Source organism: Myripristis murdjan, chromosome 7 (assembly GCF_902150065.1).
Source record: "Myripristis murdjan chromosome 7, fMyrMur1.1, whole genome shotgun sequence".
NCBI lineage: Eukaryota > Metazoa > Chordata > Actinopteri > Holocentriformes > Holocentridae > Myripristis > Myripristis murdjan.
Window position 1 is genome coordinate 26,309,906 of NC_043986.1, and position 13,984 is coordinate 26,323,889.

Genomic DNA, 13,984 nt, shown 5'->3' on the forward strand with positions numbered 1-13,984 from the left:
CAGCAGTCCCTCTTTGTCCGCACACACACCGAAAGCCAGTTTAATAAGCAGTGAATTCATTACGTGTGTGTGTTTCCTCCAGTTTCTGTGCAGTGAGGGCTGATGTGGAAGTGCGGGGAAGAAAGGAGATGGGGGTTGAGGAGATGTGGAGAGAGGAAAGAGGTTTATATACTTAAGGATCACATTAATTCATTTTGAGTTTTTTTTTTTTTTTTTTTTTTTAAGAGCTATTTTGGGAGCTTAGTATTTAGCCTAGATCATATGACACTGCAGGATAGGATAGGATAGATAGAATAGATAAGATGGGATTTTATGTATGATTAAAAATCATGGTCAGGTTAAAAAGGTTGGTGACCCATTTCACAAATAAAAAGATAGATCACCTGAGTTTAAATTGAGTTTTGTTCCGTAACGCAGTTATTCTAGTTCATAACAATGTCACCTGAAATTAGTTTCATTCAGTTTTTATTTTACTTTTTAATTTTTGCTTAGTTCTAGTTTGATTTAGTTTAGTTTAGTTTGGTTTTATTTTAGTTGTAGTTCAATTTTGTACCAAGCAATTACACAAAGCTTGGTCAGCTGAGTTTAGCTTAGTTTTAGCTTAGTTTTAGTTTGATTTAGTTTAGCTTAGTTACAGTTACAGCTTACAATAGTTGGTCAGTTGATTTTAGTTTAGCTTAGTTTTTGTTCACTTAATTTTATTTTTTCATTTTAGTTTTACTTTACTTCAGTTTACTTCAGTTTACTTTAGTTTACTTCAGTTTAGTTTAGTTTAGTTTTAGCTTACTTTTAGTTTAATCCAGTTTAGGTTAGTTTTGTTTAGTAGCAAACAAATATACATGCTTAAAAAGGCTGGTCAACTGGGCTTTGTTTAGTTTCATTACACACACTTTTAAAAGTGCATGTGTCATCTGAGTTTAATTTAACTTAGTTTAGTTTAGTTGAACACAATTATAAAATATTTATAAATAGCACAAATACAGGCTCCTAGTTAGAAAAAAATAATGATTATATGTGCATAAAATAAAAGTCAGTGCACAAACAGGAATGCAGTAGAGTGAATTTTGATGGCTTTACCCTCCACCACGTCTTGGAGAGCTGGAGACTGGGATGGGGGCAATGGGAACAAGTGATGGGAGAGCTCATTATCTGGCAGACCATCTGCTAATGGGAGGGAGGACCTGTCTGTCTGTTCCAGACACAAACACACTGAATAGGCCCGGAGCGAGAGCAGAAAAATGTATCCTTAAGTTCCTTATATGAAGCTAGCAAAGTAATCAAATATTTCTTTAGAAAATAGCACTTTTCAAACTGATGTTACAAAAGAAATGTCAAAAAAGGACAGCAAGTGGTTTTCAGCACAGTACAAGTACCGAGATTAATGCGAGGCATTTGAAATACCAAACCAGAAAACAAAGGAAAATAACAAAAATGATAGTGGGTTAAAGAAAATGAAAACAAAATGACAGAATGACTGGGAGCAAAAATGAGGAAAACAGTATGAATTAATGTTGTGTGGTATTTGGTTGAGGGGATTAAACACACAACTTAAAATGGTTAACACTGGCATTCCTTCCCCAGCAGAAAAAAAATCTGAAATATTCCCCAGTAGTAATTTTATCACTCATTCAGCTCATACCATTTCTGTATGTATAGTACCAATATTTTTCTCCTAATATGCCTCTAGATTTCACCATACAGTTATTCCAATTTCTTTCTTAACCTTATGCCATACATCAGCTGTTGGTCAGTCAGGGCCATGCAAAATAACTCAAAAATATTGCTCAAATTATACCTTTGTTTGCTACTTTCAAACTTATTTGAGAAAGCTGACAAGGTTTGGTTTTTGATTTCTTTTTTTTAATTTCAGCTCTTAGGTGTAAAATCAGATTGCTGGGAAAGCTCGGGGTGAGTGTGAGAAGTTGAGTGCTCAGCAAGGCGCAGCAGATGCCCTTTGTTGCTGCTCAGGCTATTGTTGTTGAAAGCTCAGACTGGGAGGCTCTGATTGGTTCAGCAACTGGCAGCAGGAGGACACACCGCCCTGCTATTGGCTGTCCATGAGCGTCAGTCAGCTGTTTGTCCCGCCCAGCAGCCCTCCCCTCACCGGCTGGGAAGTTGAACTAAAGTTTGAGCAACTTTGTTCCCCAGAAGTAAACTTGCCAGCACTTGGCGGCTGTCTGAGGGAGTGGAGCGAGCGAGAGAGGAGGACCGCGAAGATGAAGCTGTGTCGCACTTTTTTAGGTTCGTATCCTCGATTTGATTAACTTTATAAGACTTAGCATGTAGTTTCTCTTTCGACGTCGTAGATACTGAGATGTGTAAAGACATCTGCCCAGTAGGCTACAGTACATACATGTCTAAGGTTATGTATTGCAACCTAAGTCTGCTTTTGTTTTATGGCTTAGATGTAAATTGGAAAGGGTAATTAAAGTAAATGTGTAGGTTTAAATTAAAGTAAACCGGTTTAAATTAACTGTTGAAAAAAGTCCGGCCATGCGCGACAGTAGGGCTGTTTATCTCTAAAATATAAGCCTTATAGTTTTTGTCCCTCTCAGCCCGTAGGATTAAAAGAGGCTTAAATTTCAGGGGCTTAACCCCACCAGCTGCAGGCCAAACACTTTGCAACTTAGAAGCGGTGGACTTCCGACAACAGGTTGTAGGCTTGTTCATCAAGAAAAATCACCTGCGTAATTTCTACTATTTCTAAATAAACTTGAAAACTTCTTTCCGGAGTCTAGTCGAAACTAAACTTCAGCCTTGTGGTAAAACTGGCCAGACAAAGGACAGTTGGTCCCCTAGGGGACCGTGTGGCCCCGGTACCGTGGGGACAATGCCAAGCTGCGGGCTTATTAAAAACTTTTTCTGTCGGCTTGTTCCATCTGTCGAGGGACTATAGGGGCCTCCCCGGTCCCAACCTAGCGCTCAGTCAGCTGCTGCCCCATGTAATATTTATACTGGCTGCCTGGGCCCGGCCCGACACAATATAGCCACCATACAAATTGTAGTCTGGAGCGACGTGACCATTGACTGCTATATGCCTCTGTGCCATCTGCATCTGCAGCCAGACTTTTTTTTTTTTTTTTTTTTTTTTTTTTTAACAATAGAAGAAAAGTTTTTCAGCTGATGTGGCCTACTGACTGAGGAAAGAGGCTGCTGTGTAACTTCGTCTCATCCCTCAAAATTAAATAATGACAAACAGCGATGCAATCTAGAGGCTCAGATGAAGGTGTACTGAAATGTAAAATACCATGAAAATATTTGGAACAGCATGATTATTCAGAATCATAAATCAATAAAGTAAATAATTAAAAAAAAAAAAAAAACTCTTTCCAAAAATATCCTTCCATTACGCCATTAAACTTCGCCGCGTGCTACACCTAATGAGGCAAATCGTTAGACAAAACACCATACAGACAAAAGGCTTTGTGGCCTCAACAATAAGCTTATGTAACGCATTGTGCAGGCCTGCAGAGTCCCGAGCCGCTGTCCAGGGTCCTGAACACCCACGCACACACGACTCAGCGCGGCGGAGCTGTCCTGGGTCCTGAACGCGCACACAGACACGCACTAACATCACACCTGCACACACCGCTTACATCTGTGTGTACATTACAGCTGTGCATGTGATAATTATCCTCTTTTATAATGATGAAAATACATGTCAGACAGTCCTCTAAATCTCGCAGTGGGCTGCTCGGCCTGCACCCACACACCTCGCCAGCAGGCCCAAGTTTTCACGTGATGTGTCTGCATGGATCATGGCCCGGGTGGCGCCACTGATTTTTTCATATTTTGCCTCTTTTGTTTATTCGATTGTCGATGCTGTTTTGTGAATCCTCTCTCTGCACCCACAGACTGAAATCATACTGATGCGGCGTGCACGGCCGGTGATTGATTTCAGCTCCAATGCATAACAATGGGATTGCACAAAAAGAGCCTGCTGCAAAGAGATAAGAATTTAATAGAATTTCTGAAAGCTGAAGGTTGGGCTTTTTGAATATTCCCTGCGTACGCGGCGTGGAGACAGCAGATAAAGGATGGCATTTGTGGGGACTATTCTCAAATGGCTTGTAATGAATGGTTGTCATTTCCACTAATGGTTTCAAAACAGCAAAGCAAAACCACGGTGTGTGCAACATTTGGGAGTGACTCCAAGTTGCACTATTAAGACTGTTTGTTGTTCAGTGCTACGCTGGCAGCTGGCAGCATTCCCTCAATAATCCTAACTCCAAACTCTTGCTAACAAATCTGTAATTGATAGTAATCGCCTCGTCAAAAGGCGCCACTCTCGTTTAAAGACTTTTAAACGTGGAAACAAACTTGGCACAATTTTAAAAGGGCATTGTTCAAAAGTTTTTTGTTCCTCTGCCTGGGCCCGATTCTTTTCTGTGATAATTCAACTTGATAAGGCATTTCCATTGCACTCCCAGCCCCTCACGTCCCCGGAGTATAAATATTTTTTAGTTTAACGCTGCGTAACGACTTGTCTTTGTGATACGCCGTTAAAACCCTCTTTCCATACGGACAAATTATCAGATGCTGTCACTGCATAGCGCACATACTAACTCAGGGCATACAGCTATACTACATCAATTCCCAGCCCGAGGAAAAAAAACTCCCCTGAATGAATTATTGGACGGTACCACTTTGTAGGATCTGTGGGGGTGAAGGATGGCAGCAGCTAGTAACCTCCATTAATGCGTTTTCGGAGCATCAAAGACTTGTCAGCGGGTGAGATATGAAAACATGAGCTCATTCTGCTGTGTACTGTAGCTGACTGCACCCCGTAGACATCAGATGAAGCATCCAAATGCGCAGGGGTGATTCCTGACATTATATATTCACACACCGTGTACGATTTCATATTTCAAATGTTTTGGGGTGGGAAGCAGTTTGGGAGAACTTCTTTTAATTTTTATATATTTATTTACTTGTTTGTTTATTTTGGCAGAGCATGCAGTATAGAGGCGCGCTGGTCTAATTAAAGTTGTAAGTTTTCTTGGATGGGGATGTATGTGTGTTTGAAGTGTGAGAGAGAAGGAGAAGTCGGATGGATGATACAGAGAGAGAGAGAGAGAGAGAGAGAGCATACACCCACATGCCCATTGAGTTACACCGTAGTAAAGGGGGGACCACAAGCCCTGCCCATTCGATGCTGGAGGTTTTACTCCAGCTTCCGTGATGTCATGGCAAAGGGCGGAGGGAGGAGAGGGGGTGGAGAGGGGATGGGGGGCGTGGGGAGGGAGGGGAGGGGGGGTACAATGGCTCATGAGGGAAAGGTAAGTCAATATTACGTTTTTCTCGCTGACAAAGGCAAATGAAGCCATGTTTTTGCTTACAAACAAGTAACATCTTAACGCCTCGATCCGGAGCCGTGCGCCGGTGCGCTGCAGGAGAGGCCGCTCGGAAACCTTCGTTTCCCCCTCATTTATCATATCTGGACATTTGTAACGGGATAGATGATCGTTTTTTAAACCTTTACTCGGGATATCTTTTAACAAACTACTTGACAGCGAGCTGAACTCTCGAAACACAACAAGGACGCAGCGCCAACCGCCAAAGGCAAAATTGTGGAATTCAGGTAATAAGAAATTTATGGTAATTTTGCTCTCCTAAGGTTTTTACGTTTATATTATTAATCGCGCATTTCAAAGCCTATTTTTGCATAACTTTGATAATACGATGAATTTCTTACAGAATTTTAAAGAATCGCCGACTACATAATTTTGAGCAGACTGATACTGTATTCCAATGTTACAATTTTCTAATTCCTCGATCAAGGGCTGTGAGGGTTAAAACTTACTTGGCCGTTTCGATCACTCGACAGTTTGACTTGATGTTTTTTTTTGTGTGTGTGTGTGTGTATGTGTGTGTGAAAGTACAAGCTAGGCTTGTCGATTCGGGTTTCTTTACCTTTTCAGTACAGATTAATTGAGGTAGTTTGGTATTTAAAGATGTTCTTAATAGAGAAGCTGCTGTTTGCTCCCCCAAAAGCGTGTTCAGATTAACAGTAATGCCTTATTATAAGTGAGAATAAACCAACTATGGCGCTGTCTCAGGATCTCAGTGATGCGTGTTTACCCACTTCTCTGTCACTCTGCCTCTGTCTGAGTAGTTGATCACTGTTTGGGATTCAAGAATAGCACTCAGCCTAAATATAGACTATTTTATAGTCTTCTGATTGCTCTTTTTACTAACTGGAGCGAACCTGGAGTGAATTCAGTAGCGCTCCTCCACTCTGTCCTCTAGTTTCACCTTCTATCTCTAGGAATAAATTAGCCTGTACTGTACTCTGTATACCAGCGGGTATTACAGTGCCACCACACATTACGTCTCTGAATTTCTACTGTAAACTCTTAGGTCCTACATCTTTGTGGAGTTAAACCCCAAATAGCAGTTGTGTGATTACGGTGTGACAATGGGCGTTGTGCAGGACTCCCAACCGTGTTTGTGTGTGTGTGTGTGTTCGTGCGTGCGTGTGAGTGTGTGTGTGTGCGTGTGTGTGTAGATGGACGGACGGACGGACGGATGGATGGATGGAGTGTGTGTGTATGAGAGAGAGAGAGGGAGGGGTTGGCCATTTGATCCTCTGCAGCAAAAAACAGAGATGCTCTCTTCAAATGTCAGCCGCCTTTAGTGATGCGCAGATAAAAAGTCCTTAGAAGCGCGCTGGAAATAAACACCGGGCGTCGGAGGCAGGCAGGAGCTGCAGATTTCCCTGGATTTTGAAGTGATCATCTCGGCGGATTCACCCCGAGACTCTGCCTGATGCATATGTGTGCTGTGCGTGGTGTCTTTTTGAATATCCTTCGCACTGCTCTGCTTAGATGGCTCCATAATGCGCTGTGTGTATGTCTGTGTGTGTGTGTGTCCGTGTGTGTGTGTGTATGCGCGCGCCTCACGGTCTGTCAAAGCACCTGCGTCCTAAGATGGAGGAAAGAGATGAGGGATGATGATGATGCACAGTATTATGTCACCTGCCCTTTAAGTTTGTCTCCCTTCCCGCTCGGATCACAGTATAAGGCTGTTTAATATCGCTTGATCATTCAGTGGCGCAAACAACTGCTCTTATGACAAGCTGAGGCTGTTCCATTAGTTGAGGCGGTTAGCGGCGACAGTCTCTGCAGGGTGTAAGAAGCAGGGGTGTAGTTTATGGTACACCCATCTGAACTTGCTTTACCCACCTTTTTTTGCAGAAATAGAGCTTAGAGTCCTTTTAAATAAATAACAAATTCGTTTCAAATCGATCTGACATAGCTTATGAAAAAAGCTCCTTATGGGAAATCATAATAATAATGTTTGTGCTGCTGTGATGTCTTATGATTCAACGACTGATTAGACAGATTACCTATCCGCTCTTTTTATTTAAGTAATTATTGTTTTGTTTGTTTGTTTGTTTGTTTTTTAAAGAAAGAGCAGATCTTTGCTAGGCTGCTGGAAACTGTCGCTTATAGTTATAAGATCGAGTTTTGAACTCTAAAGCTTGCTTAGTAGCCTACCGTGGTAGATAGTTTCATATCCATCATCTGTAGTGCTCTGAGTGCATTATTTGGCATAACGCAGAAGCAATACCAGGCTCGAGATTTAACGCATCGTACAACAAATGATTAAACACCTATTGTTTTTCTTCCGCTCACTTTTCCCCTGCAATGTAGCCTAGTTTCAAGGGATTACAGAATTAGGTTATTGGTGCCTTATGTTGTGTGTAGGCTGTAACAAACGAGTATAGGGCTGCGTTTAGCACAGGGCCTAGTACTGAAGTTCTTCTTCTTCTTCTTCTTCTTCTTCTTCTTCTTCTTTCTTTCTTTCTTTCTTTCTTTCTTTCTGTCCTCCTTTCTTTTTTTAGTGAACATGATAGCAAACCTCTCTATTTATGAAGAGTTGAATAGCCCATGGTGAGGACAGCAGGTGCCAGAGAAGGGAGTGCAATAAACATGTCGGAGGAGCAGCTGGGGCCAAATTGCACCCTCGTCATTCAAAGCCTATCAGAAATCTAAGCAATACAAGCAAAGGTCAGGGTCGACCAAGCTTTCAGTGGTGAAGAGGCATTTAAAATGAAAGCCTTGAAATAATGAATTTTATGCTCTGCATTAAATGGAATAAATGCAAATAAATGAAAACATAAGCTTTGCAAACCAAAGCGCAGTAAATAGTGCAGTAAATTGCAGTAGGACCCAGAAAGGAAAGTGGCTGTTATAGAAAAAGAAAAAAGAAAAAAAAAACCAAACCAAAATAAAATAAAATAAAATAAAAAAAAAAAACTAGCCTCAGGCAAAGGACATTCAGGTGCAAAAATCCCTACAGTTATTGTATTTTCTATTTCCAATAAGATTGTATAAGTAGCAGTGACATGGTGGTGTTGATTCTCAGATGCTGAGGTCAGGGTGCCCCCCAGGGGACCTTCTCCAAAAACTGGTTACCATGGTGCTGTCCTTCACACCCCCAGCCCCCATCCCATAATCAAGAAGACACCCATCCACCGCAAAGCCACTTTGTCTTGACTCTGACAAAAAGCATGCTTTTATTACTTACCTTTCTGGTAGCAGTGCCTTTCTTAACTTGACCTTCAGCCTGGACTATCAAAGAATGGCAAGATGGAAGTTTTACACTACAAATGGATATTTTGAAAAAGATAAATCATCAGTATAGTATTTTTTTTAGCCATATATGACAAATTCTGCATGCACTTATGAGATAATCTGGGCTGCAGAGTTTCCCATCACATTTGGCCCATGAAAATTGCAGGATGCAGATGGAGAGTACTACACTGTCCAGCTATACATAACTTTTGATTTCTCTGTCTTCCCTATAAGAGCCTTGCCTGGCTCGCTGTAATCACACTAAGTTGTCTCTAAATCCTGCTTAACAGGACCAGGGGTGTACAGCTGGCCCTGGTCCTGTACGTACACTAATACTGTTACAGACAGTTCACCCGGGTATTTAATCTAACTATGGATTTAGGTCTGTCTTTGCTCCATTGTCCCAGTACAATAAGCCGAGGCCTTTAATGGTATTACTTGAGCCTAAACTTTGTTTTCTTTTAAAAGGCTCCCCCCTGAGTTTTACTTTATTTATTTATACATCCTTTTTTTTCCATTTTAGCAGGACAAGGGTGAAATAGATTTTTAATTTTTTTTCAGCAGGGTTTACCTTTAGACATGTCTGCTGTGATAAAAGCACAAAATCTTAAGAGACATATATCATTTATTCGTTCACCCATCCATGACAGCACCTCCTTGACAATCAGCTAATTGTCTCATTCTCTAATTTTCATTGCAAAATAATGAGCTGAGTCTTTTAGTCGGGAATGTACCGCATCTGATCAAAGAATAAGCGGCGATACTCATGTCTAAATCAGACCAGGCTCAAATTAGGTGCCAGATGGTTGGGGTGTGCTACATAATGCAACGGGTGCCAGAAAGTTTAGGCAATCACAGGAGAGTACTCAAAAAGTCAAATTAGCCACCTCTTCTGTGATTGGCAGCTTACCTGACACTCTGCTTTGCCGTGATGTTGTAAACCCCACCCTGATACCTCATGCCAGCCAGTGCCCTGAATTATTTGCAACAGCTATTTGACCCCGGTCTGGTCTGAACTATAGTGCGAGCAGGAATGGTGACTCAGGACGGAGCAGACTGGGCAGAGACAGTGACACATGGCCCAGGGCGATGTGTCCTAAAAGAGTGCTGTTATATATTTGGCATTTACGAGTGGCTCTCAGTTGGGTCCTCCGCTGCCCCCAAAGTAACAATACAGGACCAAGCTCACTTTACTTCACTTTTAAAGTGGTTGTAAGAATGAGGCAAAAAGAGATGGGCTGCTATAGAGACAGAAATAAAGTGTTTGCATGTTTGTGTTTGTAAGGGTAAAGATAGAGATAGCTGAGATAGAGAGACAGAGATAGAGATGCAGATGAACAGTATTGCTGCTGTAATCACTTTTTCACTGAGGGGGAAGTGAAAGTTGATAAACAAGCATTTTGCAGAGTGCTTGGCTGGGCTTGGCGAGGTTTGGATGTAATGGGCAAAGTAGGGCTGAGCGTGGAGGGGAAGGGGGCAGAGAGTTTGATGGGGGATGGAAAGAGACAAGGAGGGGTTTGGGGAGGGCCGGTCTGGTCTGCTTCAGGACCTGTCCGATATGAACGCTCAGTCTTTTGTTGTCTCACCGCCCGTCTCTTTGCTTTGGGATGGAGATTGCTTTGAGTGTGCACTTTTCATGCACCGTGGGTTCATGCGCAGGACAACATCTCTTATTCCTGTTATTTTTCATGACTATGGAAATAAGTCTCACTACATCTTTGAAACAGCAAGCGAATAAGCAAGAAGGGAGATGAAAAAGCAGAGATAATAGGGAGAGGAAAATTGGATGGACAGATACATCTTGCTAATGTACTCTACAAAGGCCAGGGATTTAAATCCACACTCAAGTGTGAAGAGGTTTTTGTGTTGGTGCCTGTCAGACCGGTAGAGGTTGTTTTGAAAGAGCCATGCCACTCTTTCTTTGTCTCTCCTCTGTATAGTTTATATCATGGTTTCAATGAGTTTATTTTAAATGTAAACCATTTGGGAATATTTGAAAGGGTTTGCATATGTATAAGGAACTAATCAAGAATACTTACTCTACTTCAGATAACATATTTAATAGAAAGGATTCAAAGCTACTTGACCTAGTCCTTGCTCTGCGTGAATGTTATTTTCTCCAAGAAGTACCAGAGGACGATCGGATAGGTCACCCATATGGAGGGTGAATCTGAGAATCTGTGAATTCAAGGGCACTTCCCTTTTCACCATGTTCCACCACTTGCTGCAAAGATGCACAGATGAAATAAAGGTGAAAGCCAAAGGCTATAGATATCTGAAAAGAATCAGATTTCACTTTACCAGCTCAGCAGTGCATTAAAACAGAGGAGCAGAGAGAGAGAGAGAGAGAGAGAGAGAGAGAGTGGGGGGGGGTAGAGAGAGAGGAAGAGAGCTAGAGCAACTTCAGGATGTTTTAGAGTCATTGTGCTACATCTCTGAGCTGAAGTGTCTTAAAGCAACACTAGTTGAAAAGTTCACCCCTGGGCGTTCATTGGATAACATCGTCTTTGGCACAGTAAAAGATGATGCACTCTCTCTGAACTCTTAACCGAGACTGCGGGTAAACGTAACTTCCACCTCCACCATTTGCACAGCTCCCCGCGTTGTATTTAACACCTGCATCACTGGCATCTCTGAAAAGCGCCACTTTGTTCAGAAGGGGAAAGGGATTTGTAATAGATTTAGCATGTTTCCCTCGCGCGATCAGGAAGATGAAGAAGCAAAGAGCTATTACCTTGATGAAAAAAAGCAAGGGGGGGGGGCATGATTTATGGATGATTCATTATTTACTGACCATTCCTTGCCCCCCACCCCCCACCCCCCCCCATCCTTGCTTCGTATCCCCTCACACCCATCCCCCAACATGCTTGTATATGCACCCTGAAAACCTTGATAAAAATGCACAAATTTGATTGATTCTAATAGCAGACTGACAGGGACCCCAGCTGGGGCACTTAACTGTGCCTACTGACGTGTGCATGCATGTGTGTGTGTGTTCATAGCACACACTCACACACGCTGTTCCTTTAGTGTCTGGAGTATGCTTGAGTGCCCTGACCAACCTCAGAAGTAGCGCCCACCCATCCTCCCCACCCTTTCCTTCCCCAAACCCCCTCCTCAGCCGACTGTCCCCCTCTGTCGGTGCTGATGCTGATGATTTAACATGACAACTCTCCTTTTTTTTTTTTTTTTTTTTTTTTTTACCCCCTTTTTTCTTCTTTTTCTTGCCCTACTCCAAATCCTGCAACCCCCTCCCTAACCCCTTTCTCTTCCTTAACCCCTCCTCTCTCTCTGTCTCTCTCTGTGTCCTCTCCTCTCTTCACGGTGTTAGAAAATGAGTTTCGGGGCGAGTTGGTGAACCAGCGGTGGACACGAGGCGGAGAGGACCAGCAGCCGCTGTCAGGCCTCCCAGAGACTGCAGAGCCGCTCGACCAATCATGGTGAGTGACGGGCACTCTCCCACTGCCCCGTCTCACCCCGCACCCTCCCCACACACCACCCCACATCCCAGATGTGCTTCCTGGGCATTTCCCTGATTTCCAACTCAGCAGGGAGAGAGGTGGGGTGGAGTTGGGAGGGGTGCGTTGGGTTGGGTGGTGGTGGGGGGTGATCGGGGTCGGGTGGGGGTTGTATAGCTTTACTGGGCAGTGCCATGCTGGCCAGTGCACGGTGCGCTGGGGTGGAAAAAACACAAATCAAACAGCGCATCAAATCTCTCCCTTGGCCCTGCCCATCCTTGTCCTTACTTCAGCCCCGTCCAGCTTAGTTCAGTCTAGTTAAGCTCAGCATGGCACAGCACAGCTCAGCGTTTTCCTTCTGCCGACTTCACTTCAGAGAAATTTTTTTTTTTATTCAACACAGGAAAAAAAAAAGAAACTCAAAAGGATGTCCTTGAGCTGCTCATACTTTTTTATTCCTGATATTCCTCCTTATCAGCATAGTAGAAAAATAGTTGGTCTCTCCTCTACCACCCCGTAAGTTTTTTTTGCCGCTCTTTTTACCCCTCTCTCCACTGTCCCACATCTCTGTCTGTGTCTCTCTTTTGTCTTTTATCTACTCCCTGCACTTCAGTCTAAACCCTCCGACTCAAGTTGCTACCTTTTCAAGGTTATTTCTCCATTTTGCAAACATCTGTTTCTTTTATTCCTGTGCATCTCGGCCGCGAATGTGACACACAACAAAGGGATGGAGGGATTGAAGATTGAAAGAGAGAGGAGTGCCGAGGTGGGGGTGGGGGTGGGGGTGGGGGTTGTTTTCCCCTGGGCCTAGTAAAAGTAGTTTTGCTTCCCTCTGATGGCTTAGGTTCATCTGAAGAGATGACTTTTATTGATTTGGTTTGATTTCTGCAGCTGAGGGAGCTGAGGAAAGAGGCGGTGTTCATTTCTAACACTACATCATCTGAGGCCGCTGCTTCTGTTTGGCCTGGCACTCATACCTGTCACAGAAACCACTGCTCCTCTTATTATCTTTTTAGACTTGTAGTGAAGAAAGATGAATGAAAGTGGTGATGGAGAGTGGAGGTGGAGCGAGTGAGCGAGAGAGAGAGAGAAAGAGAGAGAGAGAGAGGAGATACTTAAAGACTTCATATTTAGTCATGAAAGTATCCCTCTGAAAGCACAACATAATGACTCACAAAAGGCAAACCTCTGGAAGCACTACACACTCTTTCTACACACACACACACACACACACACACACACACACACACACACCATAGTCACATCTGACCCATTATGTGTTCCTATGGACAGCCTTTTCGCATATCAAGCGAGAAACACATTGTCTCTTGTACATGGCCCCTCCTCCTTCCTCCCTCCTCCCTCCGCCCGCTGCCCTGCCTTGTGTGAATTATTAAAGTGAAACTGTGGAAGGGCTTGCCGTGTAGTGATCCAACATGGAGGCCGCGCGGTGTGGCCCAGCTGGCAGGGGAACTGCACACCGCGCCTCTAATTGGCAGTTGCTGTCCACAGGTAATTTTGGAGATGTCAGTCTTCGTCACTGGTTGCCTCGCGAATACTTATTGCCTACTTTCCTCCTCCTCCTCCTCTCTCTCTCCTTAACCCCCTCCCCATCTACTCTTGTAAACCTGAAAATGAATAAAAGAGTCATTTATGTGCACCACGGGACGAAGGGTGACCTTCTCTGTGAAGTCATTGCCCCCAGCCAGCCATTTACATAGAGCTGTCAGAATGCAGAGCAGAGCAGAGGCCTTCCTGCAACGACCGCTGCACACAATGAGAGACATAATTGATAATGTACAACACAGCCTGTAGGGATGAGCAGCTTTCCTCCTCCTCCTCCCTCCTTCTCCTACTCCTCTCCTCCTCCTCTTTTCTCTTTCTTCCTCTTACTCTGCACAACTTGACACCAGTTAAACCCCCAGACGCCACATGCACACACATGCT

At 43.4% G+C, this 13,984-nt stretch overlaps 1 long non-coding RNA gene across 1 annotated transcript in view; it reads left to right on the forward strand.

Moving 5' to 3' along the window:
• LOC115361653 (uncharacterized) overlaps positions 1–11,969 on the forward strand; it is a 63,985-nt gene extending 52,016 nt beyond the window's left edge. The window contains exon 3 of the long non-coding RNA XR_003928434.1: positions 11,911–11,969. This is a non-coding gene — a long non-coding RNA (uncharacterized LOC115361653). The remainder of the gene's footprint in view (positions 1–11,910) is intronic.
• Positions 11,970–13,984: the final 2,015 nt, after the last annotated feature.